Here is a 14119-nt window from a genome sequence, read left to right as displayed (position 1 = left end):
GACAAATTCGTCTTCTATAAATAATTTGTTCTTGGTTTCATATTACAATGACAAAATTTTATATTTTGTTGCTATTTGCACATTGAGACTTTGTTACGATTTTTGATATTTTAACTCTTATTTCAAACCAAATAATGTTAATTTCTACCATTGAGATATTTGGTTTTAATAACACAATTTGTTATTGGTTTGCAAATCACTTCTACTCGGGGTATGTTCTAATATATCATTTTATTCCAGCCATTAAGTTCTACACAGTGTACTTAGTCACCTGTCTGGAAACGGTTCCCTGAAATGAAAGTCGGCCTTGTCACGTTGTAATGCGGTAAAATTTAAAAATATTTAAATGTTTTGTACAATTTTTCCGATGCTTCCGGAACTGGAACAAGAGGACTGTATAGCCTCTACAGTAAGTTTGAATATCCAATAACTTACAATACCTGACAAGTGGAAGAGATTATTTATTAGTTAGAGGGATTACATAAGTTAAAAACTTTTTTTCATTCTCTTCCGTAACATCACCATCACCGCCCACGGAAGACCGCTCCAGACGATGACCAGCATGCGGGCCACCCGCCAGGCCTTCGTAGCCTGGGAGTGTTTCCCGCGGACCCACACGAACCGAAGGAAGCTGCCATAGATATTCCACAACGCCATCTGGAAGACTCATGTAATATTCAATTCACCGACCACTGCCGATCGTCAGCTGAAAGCTGGATTCTCGAAAATTCGAGACGACATAATCTAATCTATTCTAGTTTTAAGTTAGTCGTTAATTAAGATTAGAAAATACCCTTGGCATCTTAGAGCTTAAGCAGTATTATATTATATTATATTATACTATGTTATAGTATATTATATTATATTATATTATATTATACTATATTATATTATATTATATTATATTATATTATATTATATTATATTATATTATTGAATAAAAAGAAAGGTTGTTAAACTCGGTTTAGTAATCGCGGAGAGAACCCTGTGGATATTTTTGTCTCGTAAACATTTAGAACATATTAGAATAGTACATGTAAGATGGCCTTTGTTCATTTTGCCGTAATTGTATAGACTTTTTACATGCGACAAAACTCACAAGATGATAAATAATAACTTATTTGGAATGGAGTCAAATGAAAAAAAAACTACGGAGATGAGTGGCATAACGGTTCAACATAAACTCTTATGCACTGACGAGTGGAAGATGAAACGAAATGAATATAAAAATGTATATGTGCCCTAAGCTAAAAAATAGGCTAACATATAAATAGTAATATATTCGTTTTTTATGAGTTAAAATTCGTTTTACGGATCGAAATTTTTTTGTTATGCGTGAGAATCGGAAGTCTAAAATTGTTGTGCAATTCATGATATTAACCATCCGCTCCGCATCATCCTAAGGCGGCCAATCAAATCATCCAAACATAACTAAAATCCACACAGAGAATCCTTGGAAAAGAAGATCTCCAGGTAAGGAAAGGACGTTGTGGATTTGTAGAGTCATTATCTTACATATTTTCATCATTACCACCTTACAACCACGTCGATTTCGTTGTGCCTCAGGCGAACGACAACAGCCCATTCATTAAGATTTTTTCTCACTACACTTTTGCTTATGTGCCTACGAGTCGGTGCGGGGCCAAGCGTGATTCCATACCGGTCCTGGTTAGAGGACAAGTTCCTATGACTTTTGTGACACACCAAAGAACCGCTCGGACTGTTGTCCACCCGTGTGAAAGTAAATTTATAGGCGGGCAGTGGGAAACATGACAAAATTATATTTCCAAGCTGAAGTGTCGTGTGTCGGAAACTAAGAGGTGTGGAGGTGCGACAGTGGTTTTTTGAAACGCGTTTAAGTGCGTTTAGGGTTTAGTTTTAGTTTCAACATAATGTTTTAGTGAATAGGGATATAGGTTCAATTCAACGAGACAGCGATTATTAGCAAATTTGTGGGTGACATATTCTTCAACTTCCGAAGATTTTACCACTACAATAATAAAATCAGTAGAAGCCAGATGTTATCGGCATTATACAGCATCTTGCTTACAGCCGCACAAATATGTCTGACAAATAATGGCGTGGGTATCGTGTGATGATAAAACGACTTCAACAGCATCAGCACAATTTCCTCTCATCTGCCATCATGACTGCAAAATGATGAACGGGTGTTACAGGCATCATCCATCCAGTGGCCAACAAAACGAGTACCTTACAACGCGTAGGGATAGGTTGTACCGACTGTGAGGGAGCAGAAAAGCAAAGAAGGAAAACACGCCGAGGAGTATTTAGTATGAAAAAAAGAGAATGACGGTAGAAATATGGAAAAGTCATTGTCCTTCGGATCATTTTTTCACGGAAACAGGTTGTGATCTGCAGCCGCTGCGGTGGCGACAACGATTCGTACCGGTGTGATTGCGTTTCTGTTTCCATAACACTGAGATCTGAAGGAAAAAAGGAAATTATTGTATATCATACATTAAAAAAATCATGCTTCTATCATGTGCGAAAATAAGGTCAGTTCTAATGAAACGAATACTGAACAGTTTTCATGTATAGCACTGATTAAAAGCTCGACACATTTGAAAAAATAATCAAACTTCGGACAATCAAACAATTCTTCTAGGTTACTTGTACAAACAAACGAATTTATTTTCCTCGAGATCACATTCTGATACTTGTCACGTGAATTGGTGTGGCAATTAAATTTAGAAAAAAATTCATACACCTTCAAGTAGAATTTCGTTTTATTCCGTAAGCAAAACTTTAAAAGAATATAAAGAAATAAATATCGAAAAAGACTTCCGCATGTTTGGTCCATTTATTTAGTTTCAGATAATCGGGAGAATGGTAACCCAGATTTTTGTTGCAAAGAACATCGGTGTCTGGTCCGAATCCAAATACACGCACGGAAAAGCCTGTGATCGCAAATTAATTCAAATATTTGTATTGTTTTGATTTTGATTGATTAACATGAGATATTGTTTTTTTTAAGTAACATGAAGTATTGTTTTTTAACAGTCACGCTGATAGAGCAATTACACACGCAACAAACGCATTAATGTTACTTAACTCAATTATTTAGTTGATTGAACTGGAATGCCTGTTGCAATTAGGATTTTGGCCCCTGTTTGCCTCTTCAAAATACGACCTGTGTTGGCGGTTCAATGCATATGGCACTGGTCTTACAAGCAAGTTGTCGTATGTTCGAGCCCCGACCTGGAAGGATTCTTAGTGTCAGTAAGATCGTAGCCCCAGTCATGCAATGGTTGTGTACGCTATGAATCGTCTGCGAAGTCTGTTGAAACGAGAAGTCAAATTCCACAAAAGGAGGCCTTGGTTTGCTTTGCTCTTTGAAATACACCACGGTATAATGAAATTGAATATAATTTTCGTTTAGCACTTTTGGTTCCGGAGTCATGAGGTAACAGGAGCAAAAAAAATGAAACTATGTACATTTACTTTTCTCAAAGACGGCTGAACCGATTTTTCCAAATTTAAATTCAGGGTATTAAAATCCTATAGAAAATTCCTGAATTATGTTTGGATACGACTTTCGATTTGGGAATCACAGGGTGATAAGCATAAAAATTTTACTAGGATACTTACCCTAGTGAAATCATTCTGTTCAAACACTTAAACGATAAGTTAAAGTAAAAATTTTAATTACTCACTTTCCTTAGAGAGTGCTTGGCTGATTTTCACAGGTTTAAATGGTCTTACGGCCCCACACAAAACTTCTGAATTTCATCCGAATCCGACTTCCGGTTCCGAAATTACAGGGTGTATTAAAAATTTCAAACAGTTATATACAGCGGGGATGTAAATTTAAAATTGGAGTCGAATCAATTCCAATCAATAGGCCTTTGCAGTTGACAGTTAAATAAACAGACCTCGGCTGTACCGAACCCCGACTTCCGGAAGCATCGAAATAGTGGTCACTTCTAAAATGGAACTCACTCATTTTTTCCAGAAATGATATAAGTTCACGAATTTAATTTAAAATCGGATTTTTTCCGACTTCTGGTTCCGGGATTTTAGAGTGTTTCGGTATGTTAATCCAAATAAATGGTATTCCCGGGATGAGTCCCGAATTGGGAAGTTTGAGTGACATCTAGACGTTGGTCTCGATTAATTGTTCGAAAATGATTTGTTCAAGTAAGATTAACTCTTAACTCATTTTATCGGGTTAGTGTGGGAATATCTGAATGACACAATGTAGGGGAGAGTGTTCGATTACCGGCTCCCTTTTATTTTAAGCTTATAACTTCTAACTAAGTGCACAATATGCGGACATATATACATCAATGGAAAGCTTAAGTCCCTAGCTAACAACTGAATAAGCAACTAAGTTGATTTATTTGATTGGGAAAACTTTATTATCAATTTAATAAAGTGATAAATTTTGGCCATTTCAAAAAAGATTTTCGGTTACCGGCATCCCAAGAAATTTCGCTAAAAATGGAAAAATATAAGTAAAATCTTCAATTATTCAAAGAAAAAACGGAATTTATTGTTTTCGGAGGCGTTTTGGACAAGAGTCTTTATTGCCTAATAGTGACTTCGCCTTGGCTCTCTTGGCCGATAATTTGGATGGTGGTGCCTTTGGTGTTGATTTGGTCGGCCTTCCACCAAATTCACCTTCGCGGCATTGAATACGTTACTGCAGCCGAATTTATTGGCTTCTTATCCACTAATAAATTGCACTTATCAGTGATTCAAAGTTAATTTTCCATGGCTAACGGAACCAGAGAACCAAAGTTAGGTTTTTAGGTATAGGTTTTCAAGAATTTATTTAGACCCAAAGTTTTTACTTATATGACGGATGTTTTGAGGCTGTCAATTTGTCCACGTATTGCATATCACCAGAGATGCCAGTTAGTACAATAAGTTTAGCAACCAAAAACAAAAAGATCGCGCCAATTTTAAAAAGTCTTCAGACGAAAAAATTTTGATAGCATCCGGTATTAAATTACGAAATAGATCGTTTTCACTTCATAAATATTCAATCAACTCACCTTTTTGATTGATGCTCTTAAATTTATGATACTATAAAAAAAGTCAGAAAAATCTTTTGTGATGATTTTCACGTAATTAAAATTTGTTTTGAGCGTAGCAAAAAGTACAAGCGTCTGTTTGCTTCGGTATTCGGCACAAAAAAACGTGCTGCTATTACACACACTTGACATTTGTTGGAATGACGCTTACGGTGGAGTGCCGGCAATTGAACACTGCCGGCAACCGAACACCTTCCTCTAGTGGTTTCCAACCTTTTTATATCGCGTACCCCTTCGGAACCATAATAGATATCTGCGGACTCCCAATGGAATGGATGGATTTTTATTTGTGTCTATTTCGAATATTACATTTTATCAACAAAAAATGACACAAGTTTAAGAAAACGACATGGTCATTATATTGTCTTGAAACCATTAATGTGTTAAATTTTAGGCAGCACGTACAACTAGAAACGATTGCTGATAGAAAAAAGGTGATCACGAAAATAATTCGCGATCCCCAAAAAACTACTTCGCGGGGTCTCAGGGGATAGTGGACCACAGGTTGGGAATAGCTGACCTTATGAATACTTATTAAAATATAACGATAGTCTAGCTCATTTTTGGATTCCAGGCAATTAAAGAGCGGGCAATGTGGCCAAGTGTGATGGTGTCGAGTGTGTAGATAGACTCAACCCTCTTGAGATCAGAATGATCTGGCTCGGTGTTTATATTCAATAATTCCTGAAATATCGATAGACGCTTCAGGGGATTGGGTTTTTGTCGTGTAGTGACCGTGTAATGTTCTGTTTCATGTCACTATACCTGAGGCGCACATCTTCATCGTATTGAGATTACCGAGGAAAGTCGTTGTGCTTGGGGGATTAGAAAGTTCACCACCGAAAAAAATTGCCTCCCTTCTTAGGGTAATCGGTTTAGTGAGCAGAAAAAAGGGCCTACCGATGATTGTTTTGTTGCCCTCAAAAACGTTGCGCTTCCCAAGGTAGACTATCCAATATCCCAGTTCGAGACATTCTTGCTTGTCGTGACCTTTCATACATGAAACTTATTTATCATTTCATAAAGAAAATTGGAGTTTCAATTTAATAAAGGCCCCTTTTAAGACTTAGTTCTGATTCCAGCTGCGTCCATGAGTTCAACCAATAGCTAAATTAGAACAAAAATTATGTAATGATACAAACAAACTCGAAACAGTTTATGAAATTATCAACAAAATGTCTGAAAATAACAGCTTATTTTATAATTTATAGAAGTTAATCGTTTGGTTCAAATAATATTTCCGAGTAGATTTCATAATTAAAAACGAGTTACCTAAGATGATATTTAAGTAATAAGAGAATATGTTTTAATAAATGCAAAACGTTGTGACTATGTTAGAATTAAATTAGGATAAGAATATTATGTAAAAGTGATGCTACGGCGAAGAAAAACTTATGTAAACTGCCTTAAGAAATAAACGTATTTATGAAAAGAAAAACGTTGCGCTTAGAACGACCGCCCTCTTCGTCCCCTCCATGGCCGGTGCCTCGAGTCACAACTATTATTAGCTATCATAATTGAATTTATAATTGTTTTAAGTGCTAAAACTTTAACTGTTTCAAGTGATGAAACTATGATTATGGTGGTATTTGCCCCCAAATTCATATTTTAACTAGAAGTGATATCGTAGATTATGGTGAATAATATCATTACTTACCTTACCTAACAGCTATAGGCCTGGGGTGTCTTTTGCTGTATCAAGCATACGTCTCCACATAACTCGGTCCATGGCTGCTCGTCGCTGAATAATATCATGCAAGTAAAAATGAAACATATTGTTTATCTGAAGCGAAATTGTTTTCTACACTTGACGCAATACATTTAATAAACGTTTTTTTCAACTGATTTACTAAAGCACATCTAACGGCATATTTCTGGGCCGTTGCTGATTCTCTCTCTTTTTTCTCTGTTCATGAACCAAGGGGTCCAAGGTTGCCTACTGCTATGTGTGCCAAGGCACCCGAAAGTTAATTTTAAGATCTTTCTTGCTTTATTTGTTCTTGATTATAGATATTTTAACCTTAAAATCATTCGGCTATTCGGGTTAGAAAAACTTTCTGACACGATGTGCTGGGGTTTGGACTTGAACTCAGGCGGGTTTATTTATGCCTGTGACAATCAAACCGGAGGAAGGAGAATGTCGAGTCTTGATGGATGAATTGATAGATCACAAACGCCTTCTTCTGGGTTTTCTGAGAAACTTCAAAAGTTTTATTTTCGAAGGACGTGAAATCCAACAGACCTCTCAAGGTCGCTAATTTCTTAGTTTTGTCCCTCAAGTTATATCTATGCAACAAGAGCGAATTACGTTTCAATCGAAGTGAATAAAAATGATTTGGATTTGTTAGCAAAATTTCGGTTTTATGCTCCACGTACATGTTCTGGGGACACTGTATCATTGCGAATAGCACAATGTCGTCGTTGTCAGAGCTTTGATCAAAAAACAAAATTTTCCAATGAATGAAACTACATAAAAATATGAATGGCCTAGCTGTGAAGAAAGCTATAAATCAAATTATTGGGATTGTCCTGCTGCACAAAACATTTCAAATGCTTGTTCGCTTAGGCAAGTGTTTATGAACCAGATATATATATATATATATATATATATATATATATATATATATATATATATATATATATATATATATATATATATATATATATATATATATATATATATATCAACTCGTTTCGATAATGAACCAATATTGCAGAGAAATCTTCCATTGCTAATGATTCAAACCGATCTACCTGACATAAATAAGCACCAATAAAGTTTTCATTTTTATTTTGGCACACCAATTGATCGTTTTCGCTCATTTTTGTTGGCCTTTTTCTAACTGATTCAATTCTCCTTATAGCTGGATGGAGGGATACCTTTCTAAAACTAAAACTGTAAATACAGTCGATGAATTTAATGAAAGGCAATATTGCACAATTTTATAGCAGTATTTTATCATTTTGATTGAATGTGATTTCGTCTCATTTTGAGATAAAATTGTATTAAAGAGCTTGATGGAATGGAGCTCCAAATATAAACTTGTTTTAAAGTAATCAAAACTGTGCTCTGATTTCACCGTAAACCATGCTTAATTTTTGTTTGCTTTAATTCAGAAATGGGTTGTGAATCACACGTATAAAATGCTCTTGTATATGTTTTTTCCTCCCATATATATGACACTATGGTCGATTGAAAGCGTGACTACAGTATAGAGACATTCAAACAGCAACCAATTTGATTTAGGACTCTGTTGCAGCTTTGCCACAAGTCGAACGGTTGAACGAAGACTACCAATAAATCTATTTCGATTGAATTTATTTGCGTATTGTGTCTGTGAAATTTATATTTCATACTCCGTTTACTACAACGGCGACGAAAACGACGGCGGCCTGTGTTTGTAGTTTATATATGCTCGCGTTCTCTTATTTGCTTACTGGGCGGTGAACGTCTCCTAGAAAAAGGAAGTATTAGCCGGAGGGGACTGATTCGATTCTAGCTTCTTTCTACTAGACACTAGCTTTCGATAATTGTTCACAAAAAGTCAAGCAATAATAACTTCCTCAGGTTTCAATTGTAACTTTATCGTGAGTAATTTAATACCAAACAGTATACTCTTTTTTCGATGATCTACAATTGCAAATAAAAAAGTTCTTGCGGCGATCTCTGTTGTGATCTATATCCTCACAAATCGACAACATCCGTCTATAATATTTATAAGTCTGTAATATCAACAAAATGATCCATCCATCACCGACAAGAACCGTGCACCGTGAACCGCACTGTCGACGAACATTAGAACGGTCCAGCAAACGGGTTCTACAGACGGTCTACGGTAGTGCGTTGAGCGCGGTAAGCCCATAAGCACTGTATCACATTTCAAGTGCCTCGGCGGAGGAAGGCATCTTCTAGTACGCCACGAGTAACTACTCGGAGCACGGACTGCGCGGTTCGGTGGGTATAGTGCCAAAGAAATTTATAAACAACACCTGTTTAAGGTGCAATAAAATCAATTTTTATGTGACTCCAATGGTTGGCCGGTAGGCGAATGCTTGTTCGCAGGTAATTTACTACCTCCATCAAGAATCCAACGCTAATAAATCTCTCTTTTTGCGGTCTTTTCTTTTGCATTGGCTGTGTCTGTATTAGACCATCGAATGCATTCGAGTATCTTTTCGGAGATTTCTCTCCAACCCAATGGAATAGTGTCCAGGATTGCAACCGGAATTGCGAATGGCATACCGGCAATCGTTTGGCGCGAAAATTGAAAAGATAGTATGTATAGATTTCGCTTGGCATCTTTTTCTACCGAGCAATGCGGTTTATGTGGGGGAAAATATACTGCATGCACTTGTTCCAGTGGTGTGGCGGATGTATCGACCTTTGATGATGTTAATGTCAAAAAAATGAATAAATAAACCGGACCCGTTTGCATCCAAGGTGAAATAAATCATCTTTATGTGATTTTCTATGGCTGACGGAAAATTATGAATCGATCTCAGTATGTGATTATGAGGTGTTTTATAATAGCTTCAGATTTTTTTTTTTTTTTTTAAGTAACTATTTATTGGAATATGAGTTAAAATTAAATTATTAAGATTTAAATTGGGTGTTCAGCCACAAGTGGTGACTTTTCAGCCCTGTTATATATATATGATTTGGTTATTACCATGAAGACATCATTTGCTTCCGCAATTCTGAGATTTTTGTGTAGGGAAAATTCTAAACCTACTTGTATTGTGTAATGGGGAAAAGGAACTTATATACTAACTTACTAACTAATACAGAGAGCGAATCGATTCAATTGAAGATTGCATCGATTTTTGTCGGAATTTGCTTATAATATTATGTGACATTACATCTAATGGTTCTATATTTGTGAGTCTGTGTAACTCATTTGTACTAAACCAGGGAGGACGCTTCAGAATCATTTTCAGAATTTTATTCTGAATCCTTTGAAGCGTTTTCTTCCTGGTGGAACAACAGCTTGACCAAATTGGTACCGCATAAAGCATGACTGGTCTGAAAATTTGTTTATAAATTAACAATTTGTTTTTTAGACAGAGCTTAGAATTTCTGTTTATAAGAGGATATAAACATTTAATATATTTATTACACTTTGCCTGGATTCCTTCAATGTGATCCTTGAAAGTGAGTTTTTTGTCATACGTTAAACCTAAGTATTTAGCTTGATCAGACCATGTCAATTCCAAGCCATTCAATTTGTTTTTATCATGTTCGTAACTCTTACAAGTTGATGAGTAGTTGAATGTTCATGACGAAATCCAAACTGCTCTGGTAAAAAAATTGAATTCTCATTTATATGAGTCATCATTCTCAACAAGATAATTTTTTCAAAAAGTTTACTGATAGAAGAAAGTGAGCTAATTGGTCGATAGCTTGATGTTTCTGCTGGGTTTTTATCAGGTTTTAGGATAGGAATTACTTTAGCGTTTTTCCATCTTTTTGGGAAGTAAGCTAATGAAAAACACTTGTTGATAATTTTAACCAGGAGTCTCAAGGCAACATCGGGAAGATTTTTAATAAGAATATTAAAAATTCCATCATTACCAGGAGCCTTCATGTTTTTGAGTTTCCTAATAATTGATTTAATTTCATCAAAATTCGTCTCAATAATGTCATCGTGTGATAACACTTGGGTTGAAATATGATCATACTTCAGTGAGACTTCATTTTCAATAGGACTCACAACGTTTAAATTAAAATTGTGGACACTCTCGAACTGCTGAGCTAGCTTTTGAGCTTTTTCACCATTTGTAAGAAGTATTTGATTTCCTTCCTTGAGAGCAGGAATTGGTTTCTGAGGTTTCTTAAGAACCTTAGAAAGTTTCCAGAAAGGTTTAGAATATGGTTTAATTTGTTCAACTTCTTTAGCGAAATTTTCATTTCGCAAAAGAGTAAATCTATGTTTAATTTCTTTTTGTAAATCCTTAACTATGTTTTTCATAGCAGGATCACGAGAACGTTGATATTGTCGTCGACGAACATTCTTCAACCGAATGAGCAGTTGAAGATTGTCATCGATGATAGGAGAATTTAATTTAGTTTGAGCTTTGGGAACTGAAAGATTTCTAGCTTCGATAATATAATGATTCAAATTATCAATTGCTGTGTCGATGTCCGCAGAATTTTCTAAAATAGTTTCATCATCCACATGATTTTCAATGTGAGATCTGTAATCCAACCAATTAGCTCTATGATAGTTGAAAATATAACTAATTGGATTAATTATGGCTTCGTTGGAAAGTCTGAATGTTACAGGAAGATGATCTGAGTCAAAGTCAGCATGAGTAATCGGTTCACTACAAATGTGACTTTGATCTGTTAGAACCAGATCAATTGTAGACGGGTTTTTCACGGAAGAGAAACAAGTAGGATTACTGGGATGAAGAACTGTGAAGTAACCAGCTGAGAGTTGATTATGAAGTATTTTACCATTACTGTTATTTTGCCTACAATTCCACTGGACATGCTTAGCATTTAAGTCCCCTATTACGAAAAATTTCGATCGATATCTTGTAAGTTTTTGCAAATCACCTTTAAAGAAATTTAATTGTTCGCCGGTGCATTGGAATGGCAAATATGCTCCAGCGATGAAATAAATTCCATGAATGGTTTCAACTTCGATTCCCAAGCTTTCAATAACTTTAGTATTGAAAGAAGGTAAAATTCGATGTTTAATTTGCCGTTGGACAAAAATGGCAACTCCACCACCCATTCCAGTAAACCTGTCAAATCGATGAACAACATAATGTGGATTACTTTTCAATTTTACATTTGGTTTAAGAAAAGTTTCTGTCACAATGGCAATATGAATTTTGTGAACTTTGAGAAAATTATAAAATTCATCTTCACTCGATTTCAAAGATCGAGCATTCCAATTTAAAATATTCAAATAATTATTTAACATCACTGTTAAATTTTAAATTCATTATAATATTATTTGCAAATTTCCATCCGATTTGAAATGCTTCAAAAAGTGATGAAGTCGAATTCATTTGGATGATCATTTGAAAAAGTTGATCTTGTAGGTAGATCATTTTATTTTCAGTTATATCGCCTAAATCGACTTCATTTAAAGAAGCGAATGGCATTGAAGGAATATTTGTAGGTAGACTGCCATTAGAAGAAGATGATTTGGCCGGTCTACCTATTAATAAATTGTTTTCGTTAGAAGAAGAACTGCAAGGCGGTCCTGTGTTTTGATTATTTACATTAGAAGAAATAGGTGATAGATTTCTACCTAATATACCAGCATAACTGACATTAGAAGAAGATGATGACGAGGTCGATCTACCTGTCAATAAATTGTTTTCGTTAGAAGACGAATTGGCAGGCGTACCTGTTTTTTGTTTCGAAGAAATCAGTGCCTTAAAAGAATTAGGCGTGGCACCTGTAACGGTTTTCTGATTTTCAGGTATGTTCTGTAAATTTAAGGTCGTTGATTTGACTTGTTGTCGAAGCGAACGAGCGTTTAAAATTTTTTCCCTGACAGGACATTTCAAAAAATTGGATTTATGATTTCCATTGCAATTTGAACATGAAAATTCATCAGTGGTTTCATTCATTGGACAAACGTCTTTCGAATGCGATTTACCACAATTTAAACACCGTATATCCATATGACAATTTTTGGTTCCATGACCGAAGCCTTGGCAACGACGACATTGCGTTAAGTTTGCAATACGATTATGCCGTTTATAATGTTCCCAATGAATTTTAATGTGGGAAATGAAACGTACTTTTTCTAAAATTTTCAAATTGTTTACATCACTTCGATTGAAGTGTATTAGGTAAAGTTCATGGGAAATTCCAGAGCGTGGTTTAGAAGTACCATTCGCTCTTTTTTTCATAAGTATTACTTGGGAAGGGGCAAAACCAAGCAGTTCTTTTAGTTCATTTTTAATTTCATCAATACTTTGATCATTTGATAATCCTTTCAAGACAGCCTTGAAGGGTCTGTCTGATTTTATATCATATGAATAAAATTTATGAAGTTTCTCGGACAAATATCGAATAAGACGTTCGTAATCTTCCAATCCATCCACCAAGACTCGACATTCTCCTCTTCGTCCGATTTGAAATGAGACTTTTACTTCCGGGAGAAAAGTAGAAAGCTCAGTACGGAATGCTTTGAAGTCGGAAATCATCACCGTCACTGGTGGCATAGATTGATGTTTCTTCCCAGAACGACAAGCGTCCATTTTGGGAATTTTTGAAGAACTTTCTTCTATGTATAATAGCTTCAGATAATTTTCACAAGTATAAAGTGATTCGTGTCTCGGTATATCATTCACAAGATAGGTTTTACTATTTTGAATAGCTTAGAATACCATGAAAATATGACCCGTTAATTTTATTTACAAATATATTTCAAGTTAATTTTTAGATGCTTGTAATGCACTACAATAATAGCCTTTTAAAATGGAAGAAGTTTTTTACTTTCTGTGCAGGATAATCTCATCTAATAAATCTATTATGTCGTTTATTTATACACGGCTTTGTCCAAGTTGCGGTCGTTCGCCGCTATAAATCTATTAGTTAGAATCAGATATGCTATCTCTGCACCATTTGTTGGCTTATAGGATGAAGATGGAAGTTGATGTTTACAATACGAATTTTTGTGTCACTATGGAACGAAAGTGTTGCTCATTTTTACATCAATTTTGCTCTGATATCCCTTCTTAGAGCCTAAGGCCAAGGAATCAGAAAAATAATGTTTTGGCTCGTTCGAAGTCAATAACGGCAGAATACTATTGTTTGAGAGTTGGTATAATATCACAAATGGCTTTATGAGACTATTCAAATAGCAAGAGACTATTTAAACTCCACTAGGTTGATTGAGAAAGGTTTTGCCTTTGTCATAAAGAAATATATCATATATCATATACCATTCGAATCAACTCGATGAACTTAGCAAATGTCTGTGTGTGCGACAAATATTGTTACTCACTTTTCTAGGACTTTTCTTTAAAACAAAAGGTCATATGGTGCGACGTTTCTGATTTTCATTTGGATCCGACTTCCGGTTCATTTCATT

Source organism: Malaya genurostris, chromosome 2 (assembly GCF_030247185.1).
Source record: "Malaya genurostris strain Urasoe2022 chromosome 2, Malgen_1.1, whole genome shotgun sequence".
In the NCBI taxonomy this organism is placed as follows: Eukaryota; Metazoa; Arthropoda; class Insecta; order Diptera; family Culicidae; genus Malaya; species Malaya genurostris.
This window is presented reverse-complemented; position numbering follows the sequence as displayed.